Source organism: Natator depressus, chromosome 14 (genome assembly GCF_965152275.1).
Source record: "Natator depressus isolate rNatDep1 chromosome 14, rNatDep2.hap1, whole genome shotgun sequence".
NCBI classification, from domain to species: domain Eukaryota; kingdom Metazoa; phylum Chordata; order Testudines; family Cheloniidae; genus Natator; species Natator depressus.
Window position 1 is genome coordinate 30,776,100 of NC_134247.1, and position 16,537 is coordinate 30,792,636.

Here is a 16,537-nt window from a genome sequence, read left to right on the forward strand (position 1 = left end):
GGAAGGGCCAGGGATGGGAGAAGAGCCACCAACTCCTCAGCCAGAAGGGGCCAGGGCTAAGAGGAGCCCCCCATCCTCATCTGGCTACCCAAGAGCACTGGCTCTTCAAGTCAATCTGGGATCTCAGTACCCCTTTGGCCCCATGCCACCCAGAAGACACTCAAGCCAGCCTAGCCTGAGAGAGGGGCGGTCTCCTTTTGAGAGGGCTGACAGCGAGTGATCCCCGCAGTCAGACACGGACACTAGAGGTGCCCCGAGCCAGCCAGCCAGGCCTGGCATTCAGCAACTGGAAGCTCATTTACTCAGAGCTGCTCCTCGAGCCCAGGTTCTCCTGCAGCAGCTGCTGAGCCAAGACCAGAACGTTGCAATTCGAGCATCTCTCACCATTTCCTGCTCACTGTTGATCTCAGCCAGGGAGGCGCTGAGCGCAGAGCAGTAGGTCAGGCTGTAGGTCCAGTTCCTTTCGGCCTCAGAGAAATAGTAGCATTTCCCTTGGTATGCGATACAGCAACGGGCCCCGGTTCAGCTGACGGAAGCTTAGGTCTCCACACTGAGAATGAGACAGCGACACATGGTGTGAGCGAGACCCGCCACCCGCCAACGAGGAGAACAGGGGGAGATCAGCCCCTGCGCCCCAGGCTTCTGAGATCCCTCGAACCAGGGTGGGTACTGAAAGGCTGTGAGGGAGCCAGGAGGACGCTGGGAATCCAACCCCAGAGGGGGGTTATCTGACTCTGCTCTCCCTCTCTTGGGTTCACATTCAACAGGGATGCAGCTGACAAGCAGCTCATGCCATGAAGCCCAGGACAGAGAGCTGGGCCCAAGCTCAGTGTTACAACACGGGGTGGGCAGAGAGCCACATAGGGAGGGGACAGTTACCAGGGGGCCAGCAGGGGGGCAATAATTAATGGGTAGGAGATTAACTTCAACATGATTTGCCAGGTCTAGTACCCCAAGGAGTTCTGCTAGCCTGGACTGCTGCCCCCTCCCCCTGCTCTGCGCTTTGCTTCCCTGGAGAGGCAGGTTGAGATGAAGACGGGAACAAACTCCCTTCCCTTCAGGAGACCGAACGCCCGCTGCCCGGCCTGTCCAGCGCAGCCAGCCAGGTTCACGGTCACCACAAACAGCTGCCATCTGCGCTCGCACACGCTGTCTGTGCAGGCGGGGACGTCAACAGCGAGACGAGACCCTGCCCTGCCGAGGTCACCAATGGGTGGGTTTCACACTGCGTTAAGGGAGGTGTCGGTACTGCGTTCCACGGCTCCTTTCAGTGACACGCCAGCAGCTGCCCAGCACTGGGCACCACCCGGGGATGCAGGAAGGCCAGGCTGGCACCTCAGGGCGACACGCTGCAGGCAGAGGGCCCAGCTCATTGCTGCCCTGCACCGTCAATCACCCCCACTCTGCATGGCTATCAGTGACCATGCCTGGGGCCCGGCAACAGTGACTTGGACCCAAAGTGCTCAGAGATGGGCCGGGGGGAGCTAATTTCAGTCCCGACACAGAGAGTGCCCAGGTGCAGGGGTCTGGGAGGGAGCAGGAGGAGGGTCTTGGAGGAACATCCCCCAGGAATCCTCTGTCTCAGGGGCAGAAGCCAGACAGGCCAGGAGGAGAGACTGACTGTGGTGGCTCCAGGGGGAATGGGATGTGCAGAGAGGGGGAAGGGAAGGGTGAGAACTCACCTGCCAGGACAATGATGAGAACTAAGAACATGGTTGCGAGGGCGACTGCGAGCACAATTGTACATTTCTTGTAGTTATATTTCCTGCAGTTAGGACAAGGATCTGAAACAGAAAGACCCGTCAGGCAGGGCCGCGAGGACACGTCTCCCCCACGGCACCAGGGCTGGAGCTGCCTTAGAACAGTGGTTCTCACCCACCGGTTCGTGTACCCTTGGGGGTAAGCAGAGGTCTTCCACGGGGCACATCAACTCATCGAGAGATTTGCCTCATGTTACGACAGGCAACATAAAAAGCACTAAGTCAGTACAAGCTAAAATTTCATACAGACAATGACTCGTTTATACTGCTCGATAGACTATACATGGAAAGGTACAGCGTTGATAGTCCAATTGATCTATTTCATAATTAAATACGCAACAATGAGAGAGTCAGCAATTTTTCCGGAATAGTGGCTGTGACACTTTTGTATTTTTATGTCCGATTTTGGAAGCAAGTAGTTTTTTTAAGTGAGATGAAACTTAGCAGAGTGCAAGACAAATCAGCCTCCTGACAGGGCGACAGTCGTCTGGAAAGGCTGAGAACCACTGAACTCAAACATGCACCGTTCTGTCGATTGCTCCTTCCATCAGATGCTCTGGGAGAGGAGCCCGGAGGGTCAGGCAGGCTGGGGCTGGCAGAACAGCCCCTCCTTCCCCTCAGCCCAGTGCCCTCCCCTGGGCACTCCCAGCCAGGCTGCCAGGAGGCCTGGTGAGCTCAGGGGCACAGAGATAAGGACCCGCATGTCCTGGTGGCAGTTGCTCCAACTGCCCCCCCACCATCCCCACCCCCATTCTGCCCCCTGCCGAGCGCTGGCTGGGCCCACACTGCCGAGTGCCCCTGTCCCCACACACTGGGGTCTCACACTGGCCATACACAGCAGAAGGGGGGAGAACGAACCAGGCCGAGATGGGCCAGGGCTGTCACAGGGGGTCTGACACACCCAGCCCAGGAGGGCCCTGAACAGCCCCACGGCCACCGCTGTGTCTGCCAGACAGCAGCTGTGAGCCAGGGATCAGTGCCCTGAGAGCCCCTGGGGGTGATCCAGTCCCTGCTGCCCACAGACGGGGGGTTGCTGGGCACTCGCTGCTGCCACTGAGAGCCTGGCCCCATGTGGGGCAGCCTCAGTGTCTCTCTCCAGCCTGTTCCCAGGCAGCGACACCCCATTACCTGGCTCCCCTCCAGTCTCCAGGTGTCCATTGCACTCAACAGGCCACTCCTGCAGCGGCTCTTCGCTCCCAGCAGGTCCAGCTGCTGGCCCCCCCATTGTCTCTCTCAGCCACACTCAGGCCGCACACTCTGCTGGAGACGCTGGGCTGGGGTCAGCTCCTCTCTGTGACTGGGTCCGATTCAGCAGCAGCGAAGCAGAGCTGGGGCCGGGGTCCTGGCCCTGGCTCCCCGCACATCCTGCTCCGGACTCTCCGGCCGATCTGAAAGTCGAGACGGACCCAGCAGGACAGGTCAGTGTGGGGGGAGGGGCACGATTTGTGGTTTCTCGTTCCCTGCCCAACAGCCCAACCCCCAGCCAGAGGCGGTGCCAGGATGATTGAACCCCCTTAAACGCCATCGGCCCCTCCATCCCCCAGGGCTTCAGAGACCTGATCTGCTAGGGACCCCACCCGCCGCGCACCACCCCCGCGTGACAGGCACCCAGCTGGGGTTGACAGGAGGAAAAAGCCCTCCCTCCCCACACATACCTCCTGCAATCGAGAGCAAGTCGAGAATCCTAGCAGGAGTGGGGAGTTGGTGGGCAGGGGGAGAGAACCAGGATGGATTGAGTAAAATCAAGGCAATTAAATCACCAAGTCCAACGCCTCAATTGAAATGATCAATTTTAATCAACTTATCAATTTACACTTCAGTAATTTTCTAAGGCCAAGTGCCCACCCAGTGGGCGACAGAACCATTAAAACTTCATGTTCAAAACTTCCCCCACAGGGGGGTGGGGAGGGGCGGGGAAATTGTGGGAGTGGCCCTTTCCTTCCCCCTTTTTCATTGGGAACGCAGGCAGGGGCAGGATGCCTGTGGGAAGCCCAGCCTGGGGCCTCCCAACATTGCGGGGGACAGGGGGCAACAGTGCGCTGATGCCCCGCCCCCCCCCCAGCTTGGGGCCATGGGAGGGGAAGGACCCAGGTAGCTCCATGCTGCACACAGGTGCCCCATCCCCAGCGAGCAGAGCAGAGGGGTGGGGAGAGCCACCAGACACCTAAGACAGGCCCTGCCCCCAGAGGAGAAGAAAGGGGGAAAAAGAGAGCCCCCCCAGTCCAGAGAGGAGAAAAAGGGAGGGGAGGCACCCCCCCCCCTGCAGCCCGGAGAGTAGAGGAAGAGAGGACAGACGGCCCCCCCAGCCCAGAGAGGGAGAAAGGGGGGGGACAGAGGCGGGGGGGGTGAGACATGAGAGAGGACCCCCCCCACACTCAGAGAGAGGGAGGGGAAAGGGGGGAGTGGGGGAATAGAGAGCCCCCCCAGTCCGGAGAGGGGGAATGGAGACGATGCCCAGCCCACGAGTCGGGGTAAGGATGGAGGAGGGTTCGGGGGGGTTCCAGCCCCTGCCCCCCCCGTCCGGCGCTCCCCCCACGAGCCCAGCAGGGGTTGCACGTGTCTCACCGGCTCAGCAGCGACTGTCCGCGCCTGGAGCCTCCCCGTCCTCTGCGAGGCTCCACCCCTGCTCTCCGGGGCCCTTTAAAGCCTCGCGCAGACTCCACCCCCGCCCCGCCCATCCTGGCGCTTGTGGCCAATGGAGAGAGAGAGAGAGAGAGGGGCGGCCGGAGATGAGTTTGTCCCGCAACCCTGCAACCCGCCCAGCAGGGGGAGTTTAAACCTCGGTCACATTTTACTGGAATTCATTAGCCAGCTGCCGGCTTCCACTGAGAATTCCCTCCCCTCCCCCTCCCCCTCCCCCTCTCCGGGCTGGGGGGGGGAGGCCTCTGTCCCCTGCCCCTCCCCCTCTCCGGGCTGGCGGGGGGGAGGCCTCCATCCCCTCCCCCTCCCCCTCTCCGGGCTGGTGGGGGGGAGGCCTCCATCCCCTCTCCCTCCCGCTCCCTCTCCCTCTCTCCGGGCTGGGGGGGGAGGCCTCCATCCCCTCTCCCTCCCCTCCCCCTCTCCGGGCTGGGGGCGGGAGGCCTCCGTCCCCTCTCCCTCTCCCTGTCCCTTCCCCTTCCTGGCTGATGGGGGGAGGCCTCCGTCCCCTCTCCCTCTCTCTCCCCTCCCCCCTCCAGGCTGGGGGGTGGGGTCTCCGTCCCCTCTCCCTCCCTCTTCCCCTCTCCAGGCTCGGGGGGTGTCCTGGAGTCCCTGGGCGATGCTCTGGAGCTGCTCCCCATGAAGCCAGGCAGGACTCTGGGGCAGTCTCCTCTCTGGGAGCAGCCTGTCTGCAGGACACCCAGCTCACCCGGCTCCACCTTCCTGGGTCGGAGCATTCAGCATCCTCTGCCCCTCCGTGCGCTTCCCCCAGCGAGTCCGCTCAGGCGGGGTCTTGGGGAAGCCAGAGGGTCCTGCCCCCCAACTCCACAGTCAGATGGGACTCAGCCAGCCAGTAAAACAGAAGGTTTATTAGATGCAGGAACATGGTCTAACACAGAGCTTTCAGGTGCAGAGAACAGGACCCCTCAGCTGGGTCCATTTTGGGGGGCAGTGAGCCAGAGAACCCCGTCTGCACTTCACTCCATGTCCCCAGCCAGCCCCAAACTGACTCCCCCTCCAGCCCCTCCTCCTCTGGGCTTTGTCCCTTTCCCGGGCCAGGAGGTCACCCGATTCCTTTGTTCTTCAACCCTTTAGCTCTCATCTTGCAGGGGGGAAGGGCTCAGGCCATCAGTGGCCAGGAAACAGGGTGTTGGCCATTGTCTGCGTCCAGACCCCTGCCCACACCTGCCCTCTAGGGCTCTGCAAAGATCATACACCCTTCTCCCACCCTCTAGATACTTAAGAACTGCTTAGGGGAAACTGAGGCACCCCCACACTCTTCAGAGGAAACATTAAGAACAGTCCCACTTCGTCACATCTCTCCCCCCTTCGAGATCGAACTGAGCGGGGTCACTTTAGCTGGTGACCTGGGGAACTTCGAAGCCACCAATGTTCCCATGGATGCCCCAGCATCTCTCCCGTTCCTTGGTGGGATTTACCCCAGAGCCTTCCAGTTTCAGGCCCTCCCTTAGGTCGGGGGTGGTCGATAGCACTCGCAGGCCACATGTGGGAAGGTTTATGCGGCCTGTGCCCTTTGGCCACCCCAAAACCCCCGGGGGTCAAACTGGAATCGGGTCTTCTCCCAGCGCTCCAGTCTGGAGGCCTGCAATTCGGGCTCTCTTGGTTAAGAGCCCCCCTCTTGACCTGGGCCACATACCGTTCACTGACACAACTCGCATGGAGACATTCCTTTCTCAACAACCTTGTCTCCCCAACAAGCTGGCCAAACACAGCCACTTGGTTAGAGGACTGTTTAACTTTCTTAACAGCTTTCACTCCATCTGAGACCTTCTCAAAGCTCTCCACCCTGGATCTTTCAACAGGAAAGTCAGTGGCTTCATTCACAACAGAACATTTCTGGCTGTTAGGAACGGAGACTTTCTTGCTTAAATCACTTTCACACCCTTCAGTGGCAGTAAACTCCTTGCAAAGACTCCATGAGGATTCCTTTCCCTAGGGCTTGTCTCTGCGACAATTCACCCCTCACAGAAATTCTGCCTTTACCCTCTCCACCGAGGGCTTGCTCTAGAGGAACACTTTCCTGAGCAACAACAGACTCTTTCTGGGTCTCACTTACGTCCAGAATCACCTCTGGCCCATCAGGCGGATTCCTACCCAATCCCCTTTCAGGCAAACTGACAGGCTTCCTAGATAAAAGGTCAGAAGCATTCTCCTTCCCTTTGCCACACACTAGGAACAGGCAAAACACAAGCAGCAGACTTGTCTGGGCTCTGGGATTTTACAGAGACACTGACTGGATGCGACCTAGTTACAGGGCCATTCTCCCGAGCAGATCCAAACTTAGGACCCTTCCCTTCCTGGGCTTTAGCTGAATCCAGAACCAGCTCTGAGACGACTGCATGACCCTCAACCATCACAGGCTGAAAGGCCCCTTCTGTCTGCTCCACAGACAAAGAAGAGCCGGACACACTTTCTCCTTTCCCAGACCCACAGCTTGGGATCTCTTTCCCCTTGTCCCAGCACACAAGGCTGGTCACAGACAACTGCTTGGAGATCAGGGTAGCTCTCTCCCTAGGCAAGTCAATACCCCTGACAGACACAGGCATGTTTCCTTCACTGTCACAATTCTCCACCCAGCTAACAGGTAAGGTCCAGGGACACTCATCTTCCACTCTCCTCGTCTTCCCACCCTGATGACTAGACAAAGCCATCAGCTCACAAGGCTGCCTAGGCTCATCCAGACTTTCCTTACCAAGCACCTTGCCACTCCCAACAGATGCCCTGCCCTGCCTGTGTCTCCCCTCACTCAGCTGGGGTCTCAGCTTCCACTGTGCTCAGCACTGCCCTTACTGTCCCAGTGGGGATAGGCAGCAAGCTCGCTGCTTTCCTCACTGCATCAGAGCCAGTGTGAGCCCCCTCTCCGGTGTGCAAGGGGGTGGGGAGCATCTCTCTGTCCCACCCAGCCCCAGGGGGCTGGTTACAGGCAGGCAGGTAGCCTGAGCCTAGCAGCTCCTCCCTGCTGCCAGCCAGGTCATCTGCATTTTCACTGACCATTTCCCTCTCCGCCGATTGGTTCCCTGCATTCAAATTCAAACCCTTGGCAGTTACAGGAACAGGGCCTGGATCCTGTCCCAAAGAGACACAGTCACCCCATAACAGGGTCTCACAGCTGATATCCTGGAGAACGCCAACGGCCAGCCAGCCCGACCCCTCCTGGGTCTGCACAGGGATCTGGGCCATAGGCAGGGTGAGGGGCTTCATCCCTGGGACCCTCACCCAGCCCCTCAGCATCTGAGGCTGCACTACCCAGGGCCTGACAACAGTTCTCTCTGTCCCAGGACCTCGCCGTCCCAGGAATGTCTCCCCATTGACCGTCACCTTCCGCTCCCACTGGAGGTCTGAGGGGCCTGGCCCCAGGAAACTTCACAGAGACATATAGGTTGGGGTCAGGAGTGGGAGCCTGTCCACCTCCCCACCCATCTGGCTGACGGAGTCTACGGCCTTGGGACCCAGCAAGGGAGCTAGACACTGGGGCTTTTCCGCAGGGTCCCCCTGGTTCAAATCGCCAGCCTGCTCAAAGGCAGTGAGGTGGGCATCCACATCCCCCCCTCCTTAACCAGGGGCAGCAATTTAGTCTTGAGGCTCCCTGTGGAGCTGGCACCCCAGGGTCTATCCCCACTCACCCCTGGGAGGCCTAGGCCTCTCCGCTCCCCCACCGCCAGTTCATGCTGCTGCTGCTTCTGCAGCTCTTTCTCGGGCTCTCGCTGTCTCTCACGGTCCTCTTGCTCTCTCAGACTCAGCTCCAATCCCATCCTTCTCCGATCCCCTGATGGGGAACCCGATCGTGAAGAGCCTCGTCTGGTCGGGGACAGGAGTCTTGGCGATGCCTAGCTACCTCTCCAGCTGCTCCCAGATACTGCTTTAGCTCCATTTGGGGTCAGGAATCTGTCCCTTAGAGCGGTCATCCTCCTCCAGCTGCACGATTAACTGTGCTTTGGTGAACTTTCCAATGCTCAACCCCCTCTTTCTGCACAGGGTTACAATGTCCTTCTTAAGGAGACGGTGACAGGCCATCACTCCGCTCTTCCCAAGTTGTTGCGGACTCACAGGCCTGTGTGCTCTCAGCTCCCCACGGTTTCCAGGGAGAACCCCTGATGTGCCAGCCCTTCTCGAGGTCACCACCTCTTTGCCAGGGTCGAGCTGCAGACTCCTCCGCCCCTTGGACCGCTCGCTGCAATTCCCAGGGGAACCCTGTTACTGCAAAAGTCCTTCTCTCTCCCAGGGCCAAGCCACAGGCTCCTCCGCCACTGAGACTGCTCACCACAGTCCCCAGGGGGACCCCATTACTGCACAGACCTTCTCGCTGGTCACACACTCCCAGGGGTTAACCGCCCCCTGAAACCGCTCCTCTCTGAGCCTTCAGCACACCTGGTCCTCGTCAATCCCCCTTTGTGTTACTGCTCCTCAGTCACTTAGTGCAGGAAGTGCCATCCATGGGGTGCAGTACATCCCACTGCTGCCACCAGTTCTCACGGAGTCCCTGGGCGACGCTCTGGAACTGCTCCCTATGAAGCCAGTCAGGACTCTGGGGAAGTCTCCTTTCTGTGAGCAGACTGTCTGCAGGACACACAGCTCACACAGCTTCCACCTTCCTGGGACTGACCTCGGAGCATTTAGCATCCTCTCTGCCCCTCCCGGCGCTTCCCACAGCGAGTCCACCCAGGCGGGGTCCTGGGGAAGCCAAAAGGTCCTGCCCCCCAACTCCGCAGTCAGACATGACTCTCAGCCAACCAGTAAAACAGAGGTTTATTAGATGACAGGAACATGGTCTAAAACAGAGCTTGTAGGTGCAGAGAACGGGACCCCTCAGCTGGGTCCATTTTGGGGGGCAGTGAACCAGACAACCACGGCTGCCCTTCACTCCACTCCCCAGCAGCCCCAAACTGGAACTCCCTCCAGCCCCTCCTCCTCTGTCCCTTTCCCGGGCCAGGAGGTCACCTGATTCCTTTGTTCTCCCACCCTTTAGCTCTCATCTTGCAGGGGGGAAGGGCCCGGGCCATTAGTTGCCAGGAAACAGGGTGTCGGCCATTCTCTCTGTCCAGACCCCTGCACACACCTGCCCTCTAGGGCTCTGCACTGATCATACACCCTTATCCCACCACCTAGATACTTAAGAACTGCCCAGGGGAAACTGAGGCACCCCCACACTATTCAGAGGAAACATTAAGAACAGTCCCACTTCGTCACAGTTGCCTCACTCTGAATGTCACTGATCCCCCAGTTTAGAATGCGTCTCCCTGGCCGCTTCTCCTGCTAATTTGAACCTCAGGGAACACATCAAAGCTCTCTCCTGTCCCCCACAGCTGCTGGGTTTGGGCCACTGCCAGGGCCCTCTACACCGGGGTTAACATCTGGATCCTGGCCAAGCTGGTTCTAGCCCATGTGGCCAACCCCCAGTGACCAAAAATCACAAGTCAGAGCCCCCCAAAACCATCAGATTGGCTTAAACAAGATGAGATTTTGAAAACAACTTTGGGTTCTGTTCTTGATCTCCTGGTGGTGGAGCCTTTAGGGGTCACCTTTTCAAGCTTTTCTCCCCATCCAGGAGGGCTAGAACAAGAAAAACTTCTGACAAAAATGGCCAACCCCGCCAAAATCTTCTACCAGAATCAGAAAAAATTAGTCCAGAATGATTGAAAACAGAACAATTTTTGGTTTTTGAATTTTCCAGGAAGACAGTGAATGTTTTTTTATTAAAGCCGACACTTTCCAGAAAAAGTTGCCTTTAATCAAACACCCAATTTTTCCTAAAAAAAAAAAAAAAAAGTCAATGGAACCATTTCAGTCCACTCGTTACAGCTGCTCTGAAATCCCCCATCTCACCCACCCCAGTTCCCACAACCTCCCCCCCCCGCCCAACTCCAGCCCCTGCACCCATTGCACACACAGCTGTGCCCCCTGCCTGGCCATAGGGCCCCTTCCCTGTCCCCCCCAAGAGCAGCTGCAGCAGATCCCAATCAGGGGATCCACACAGGGACCAGCCAGCTGCACCTGCTGCCACTCAGCCCTGCATGGTCTGTGTTTAGCCTCTCCCCGTCCCGGGCAGAGAAGTGCGGTACCTGGGGCTGTGTCAGGCCCATCCCTGCCATGAAGATGCCCTGTGGGCTGCGGTGCCCCGGCAGAGGGAGAAGCTGCTGGATCCACCTGGGCTCCAGGCAAGCGCTGGGTTGGGATCAGGCCCCTCTGGGGTGGCTGGGCAGCTGGTTTGCAGGGCTGGTCACCTCCTGGCCCCATGCAGATTGTCTGAACGTGGCAAGCTTCTCTCTAAGGGGAGCTCGGACAGTTCCTCCCAGACCTGTCAGTCAAGACATTGCCTTCTTTGTTTAGAACCAGTTGTGGGGTCCCCGTAACAGGATTCCCCCCTTATATCCCCTCACCAGGCCCTGGAGGGACCAGATAGAGGGATCTCACTTCAGTCCTTGGCCCTGGCCTGGTGAAATCCCTCAGGCACGTGGTGACATTCACTCGTGTTCATCCAGTCCCCACTTACAGGATTGTGACCAGTGGTGTCTCTCCCAAGCACCCCTGTCCCCATGCCACCCCAATGGGCTCCGGAGCTGTTGCCCCTCCATTCCCCACCCAGTTCTCTGGCTTCATACCCTCGCCCATGCTCCTGGTGTCACGCCCCACAATCTGATTGGCTGAGAATTCATTCCCAGTGCTTCCAGCCCAGGGTCCTTGTCCCTCCCTTCCCCCTACCCAGCCTGGGACAGGGGCAGCAGCTACCCCTGCAGCCCCACCAGCCGGAGCAAAAAGGAGAACAGGAGACGCAAAAGCGTGTGCGTCTCCTTTTAGGGTTGTGCCTCCAGCCCAAGAACCAAATGGATTATCCAGTGGTTCTCAAACTTTTGTCCTGGTGACCCCTTCCACACAGCAAGCCTCTGAGTGCAACTCCCCCACCCCCGTTATCAATTAAAAACCACTTTAATATATTTAACACTGTTATAATGGTTGGAGATGAAGCAGGGTTTGGGGGTGGAGGCTGACAGCTCATGACCCCCACATAATAACCTCACGACCCCCAGTTTGAGGACCCCGGACTACACTGAGCATGCACAGACAGAGAGCCAGAGGGTTGAAAGGCCGCTGGGATGGACAAGACTTGTGGGGCTCTGAGAGACTGTCCCCCCCGCCACCCCGCAGCAGTGTGAATTCAGCTCCAACCAGGGGCAGGAATCTGAAATCAGTTAAACAGCAGAGACTTCATGCAGGCAGAGGTCCGGCTTGCCGGGCAGGGACAGCTCCTTCCCTTCCAGAACGTGGGCATCAGCAAAACTCAAGCACCAGAAACCTGGGAATTAGAGGCGAGGGACAGAGGGCCCCCCGCCGCCCCAGCGCGGAGAGGGGGAGGGAGTCCCTTAGGGGGAGCGGCCAACGAGTCGGGTTCAGGCGGGGGGGGAGGGTTCAGGGGGGTTCCAGCCCCTGCCCCCCCGTGTCCCGGCGTTCCCCCCATGAGCCCAGCGCGGGTTGCACATTTCTCACCGGCTCAGCAGCGACCGTCCGCGCCCGGAGCCTGCCCAGCCTCAGCGGCCTCCGCCCGGCTGCGCTTTAAACCTCGCGGTGACTCCGCCCCACGACCCGCCCATTTTTGGCGCTCTTGGCCAATGGAGAGAGAGAGAGAGGAGCCTTATTAGCATAAATGCAAGGAGGCTCGTTGGTTGACATTTGGACATGATGTCAAGTGAACTGTGGTTAGCTTGGCACCTTTGGAAACCGCAGGCTGCAAAGACTCTTATCCAACTGGTGTTACATATGGTGTTTCCCAGAATCAGCCCGACCAATGGCACAAAAAACAAAAGCTTGAGACGAACCTCTGTCCCCTCCCCCTCCCCCTCCCCGGGCTGGGGGGGGGCCTCCATCCCCCCTCCCTCTCCCTCCTCCTCCCCCTCCCCGGGCTGGGGGGGGCCTCCGTCCCCCCTCCCTCTCCCTCTCCCTCTGCCTCCCCGGGCTGGGGGGGCCTCCTTCCCCCGTCCTCTCCCTCCCCCTCCTCCTCCCTGGGCTGGGGGGCCCTCCATCCCCTCTCCCTCTCCCTCCCCCTCCCCCTCTCCGGGCTTGGGTGGAGGCTCCGTCCCCCCTCCCTCTCCCTCCCCTTCCCCGGGCTGGGGGGGGGCCTCTGTCCCCCCTCCCTCTCCCTCCCCCTCCCCGGGCTGGGGGGGGGCCTCTGTCCCCTCTCCCTCTCCCTCCCCCTCCCCGGGCTGGGGGGAGCCTCCATCCCCCCTCCCCCTCCCCAGCTGGGGTCCTCCGTCCCCTCTCCCTCCCCCTTCCCCTCTCCGGTCTGGGGCGGGGGCTCCGTCCCCCCTCCCTCCCCCTCCCCGGGCTTGGGGGGGCCTCCGTCCCCTCTACCTCCCCCTCCCCCTCCCTGGGCTCAGGGGGGTCCTCCGTCCCCCCTTCCTCTCCCTCCCCCTCCCCGAGCTCGCGGGGGGGCCTCCGTCCCCTCTCCCTCCCCCTCCCCGTCTCCGGCCTGGGGTGGGGGCTCCGTTCCCTCTCCCTTCCCCTCCCCCTCCCCGGGCTTGGGGGGGCCTCCGTCCCCTCCCCCTCCCCCTCCCCGTCTCCAGGCTGGGGTGGGGGCTCCGTTCCCTCTCCCTTCCCCTCCCCCCCTCCGGGCTGGGGGAGGCCTCTGTTCCCTCTCCCTCCCCCTCCCCCTCCCTCTCCCCCTCTCTAGGCTGGGGGGGGCACCGTCTGTCACGGAGTGTGGGGGAGTCCAGGCCCTGCACCCCTCTTCCTGGGATTCACTGAGACTCTCAGCCAGCCAGTAAAACAGAAGGTTTATTGTACAACAGGAACACAGTCCAAAACAGAGCTTGTGGGGACACCCAGGACCCCTCAGTCAAGTCCTTCTGGGGGAGCAGAGTCCTGGGGTTCCCTGCGTTCCTCCACCCAGCCCCAAACTGAAACTAAACCCCCCCAGCAGGCTCCCTTCCGCAGCCTGTCTTCACATTCCTGGGCAGAGGTGTCACCTCCCCCTCCCCCTCCTGGCTCAGGTGACAGGCTCTCAGGTCTCCCACCCCCAGGGCACATTCCCAGGTCAACACTCTCCTCTCCCTGCTGCCTCACATTCTCACAGTAACACCCATTGTTTCATGTTCTCTGTGTATATAAAATCTCCCCACTGTATTTTCCACTGCATGCATCTGATGAATTGAGCTGTAGCTCACGAAAGCTTACGCTCAAATAAATTTGTTTGTCTCTAAGGTGCCACAAGTCCTCCTTTTCTTTTTGCGGATACAGACTAACACGGCTGCTATTCTGAAACCTGTCATTAATTTCATTTGGTGACCCTTAGTTCTTGTGTTATGAGATGGAGTAAATAACACTTCCTGATTTACTTTCTCCACACGTGTCATGATTTTATACACCTCTATCTTATCCCCCATTAGTTGTCTCTTTTCCAAGCTGAAAAGTCCCAGTCTTATTAATCTCTCCTCACATGGAAGCTGTTCCATACCCCTAATAATTTTTGTTGCCCTTTTCTGAACCTTTTCCAATTCCAATATATCTTTTTGGAGATGGGGCGACCACATCTGCACGCAGTATTCAAGATGTGGGCGTACCATGGATTTCTATAGAGGCTGTGGTCTCAACACCCCAGTAACCTAACCAGTGTCAAGTTGGTTTTAGGTTTCCCAGCACAGGAGAGGTTTTGAGGGGCGATTTGAAAGAGGGCAATGCGAAGGCTTTGCAAATGTTGACGGGGAGCTCCTGCTAGGGGTGATAGCGAATGAGAGAGGCCAGGTAGGGTGTGGATTGTGAAGACAAGGTTATACATCGATCTACGGCACTTCGGTCCCCCGCACCCCATCACTGTAGTACGGGAGCATCTCACAATCTTTGGATGGATTTATCTTCCCAATGTCCCTGTGTATCTAACCTGAATTCTCCCCTTAGGAAAAACTCCACCTGATCCGGCTGGAGAACAGCCAGACGTTCCACCTCCAAACTGCACCATAGAACATCTGTACCCTCTCATGTTCACCCCACCCATGTCCTCGCCCTCGCGTCCTGCTTCAACAGCGGGTGGCAGGGCCTGCTGCCCCCTGAGAGCGTGAGGAACCCCGGGGGGGCCAGTACCGCTGTCCGGCCCCACGGCCAGCCGAGGATACTAGTTGGTGGCTCCTCCCTGGAGCCATAAGCAGGGGTGTGTACCTGGCACAGCTCCTCAGCTCCCCCGGTGCCTCTCCCTTTTGTGGAGACAGAGACCCAGGCACACGGCATTTTTGTTGCAGCCCCTCTTCCAGCTCCTCTAGAACCTCTCTGCATTTCTCCCTGTACCTCCTGAGCTGTACACATGCCCCGACCACCCCACAAAGCCATAAGATCCCCTCCTCAACCACCTCCTGGTGCTGGCCCGAAGGCCATCTGTCACTCCAGGAGCAGAAAGCTGGATGGGGTTTGCCCCGCGACTGTGGGGCCTATTTCTGGTCCCTTGTCTGCTCCTGTCTCCGGGCAGAGTTCCTCTGGGCAGTGCCCACTGACTCCTGGACGCCTTGGAGGAGCAGTGGGGGCTGTCGGGGGTTCTCTGCTCAGCGTCCCCCTCCGGATCCCTGATTTTCCACCTGAGACCAGTCTCCTGTTCCTGTTTTCTCCTTTGTTGTCCCCCACCATCAACTGGAGCCTGGACTTACTGGTTCCTCCCCCTTTGTCAAGGGACAGGGCCTTTAGTTTTGGGCAGGCCCAGCCCGGCCTGTACTAATACTTCCCATAGCACAAGAACCCACAGGGAGTGACTCACCCTGGCATCGGCTCCCTTTACCCTGCCCAGGAGAGCGAGGGGCAGCTCTTCTGTGCTGCCTTTTCTTGGCCCCCCTAAAAGGGGACGGACCCCATAGGGAAGGAGTTGAATTCCCCAGAGGTTTCATACTTTGATTCCCCCGGGGTGGCCATAGTTTTGTACCACCAGGCAGAAGCAAACCCCCATCGTTTGCTCCTCTCCCCCCTCCCTCATGGACTTGGAGTTGCCCCCTCCCCAAAATCTGAAATGGCGCCCCTGGATCCTCCCCACCACACCGAGCCTCTCCCTCACGGCCTTGAACATGCCCCTCCCCATTAGCCTCTCCCTCCTCCCCCCTCCATTCGGCCTTTCTGTTCATCATGCAGACCACCAGTTTCCCGCCTTTTCAGGCTGGCGATCCCCCCTGCACAATAAAAAATGCCCCAACCCCCTGAGGTTTCCTGTCCAAGTCAGAGTAAACCTTGTGTCAGTGCAAACGACGCCAGGAGCCTGCACCCCGGCTACAGCGACGACATCGGATCTCGCCAACGCCCCAGGGTTTGGCCACCCCAGTTTCACCCTGGAAATTGTCTTTTCTTCGCCTAAGATTGTAATAAAATTTGCAACACCTCACGCCCACACCCCCTCCCTCCCCTCTAGACTCCACCCATGCGGGGGGGGAGGGGGGGCAGGTGTCCTGTCAAAAAACTGCTCCCTGACAGAATTTGCTGCTTAGATTGTCCTGAGCATGCTCGGTAACATCTGCTGAAGCCGCAGTCCTCAGCCTGCCCTTACTTGGAATCAGATTCTGCTGCCTGCTTTTTACAGGGGCTACAAGGGGGCAAAGGGCAGCGGGGCTCGATCCGGTTTTATAGTGGGGGGTGCTGAAAGCCAGCTCATGCAACTGTGTGTTCAACAGCAATGTGGAAAGGTGCAATTCCCGTTCCCACCGCATGGGTGGAGCACAGCTCCGGGATTCGAAATAATGCCAGCTTCCTTCTCACAGCCCCAGCTTTCACAGAGAAAGCTGGGGGCAGGGATTTCCCTACACCCCCCCCCCCCCCAGTTTTGTGAACTAATTACCTGCAGCGTTGCCACTTTAGTGATTGTTTGGAAATTTGAATTGAAATTGAAACATTAATACCCACTTTAAAAACATATAGAGTGTATGATAAAATACGTGTATCTGAAAAAATATAATAGATTTGGAAAGTATGAACATAGACTAGCTTCCTTATACAGCTGTTGTTTTTGGTGGCAATGTCAGCGCATTCATTTCAGTGATGTTGGCCAGCGTAGTAATTTCAAATGATGATTTGTAAGCAAAGTCTAAATGAGCTCTCCCTGAGAGCTAGTGATGAGCTGGGGACTGGGGGGAAAGGCTTCAGGACCAGATTGTATTTACATTCAC

At 58.6% G+C, this 16,537-nt stretch overlaps 1 long non-coding RNA gene across 1 annotated transcript; it reads right to left on the reverse strand.

Annotated features, from left to right (window-relative positions):
• Window positions 1–390: 390 nt before the first annotated feature.
• On the reverse strand, window positions 391–3,051 carry LOC141998352 (uncharacterized). Its single transcript, XR_012641823.1, has 3 exons — window positions 2,889–3,051; window positions 1,683–1,784; window positions 391–550 (listed from the first exon to the last, which is right to left on the reverse strand). It is a non-coding gene; the product is annotated as an uncharacterized LOC141998352 (long non-coding RNA).
• Window positions 3,052–16,537: the final 13,486 nt, after the last annotated feature.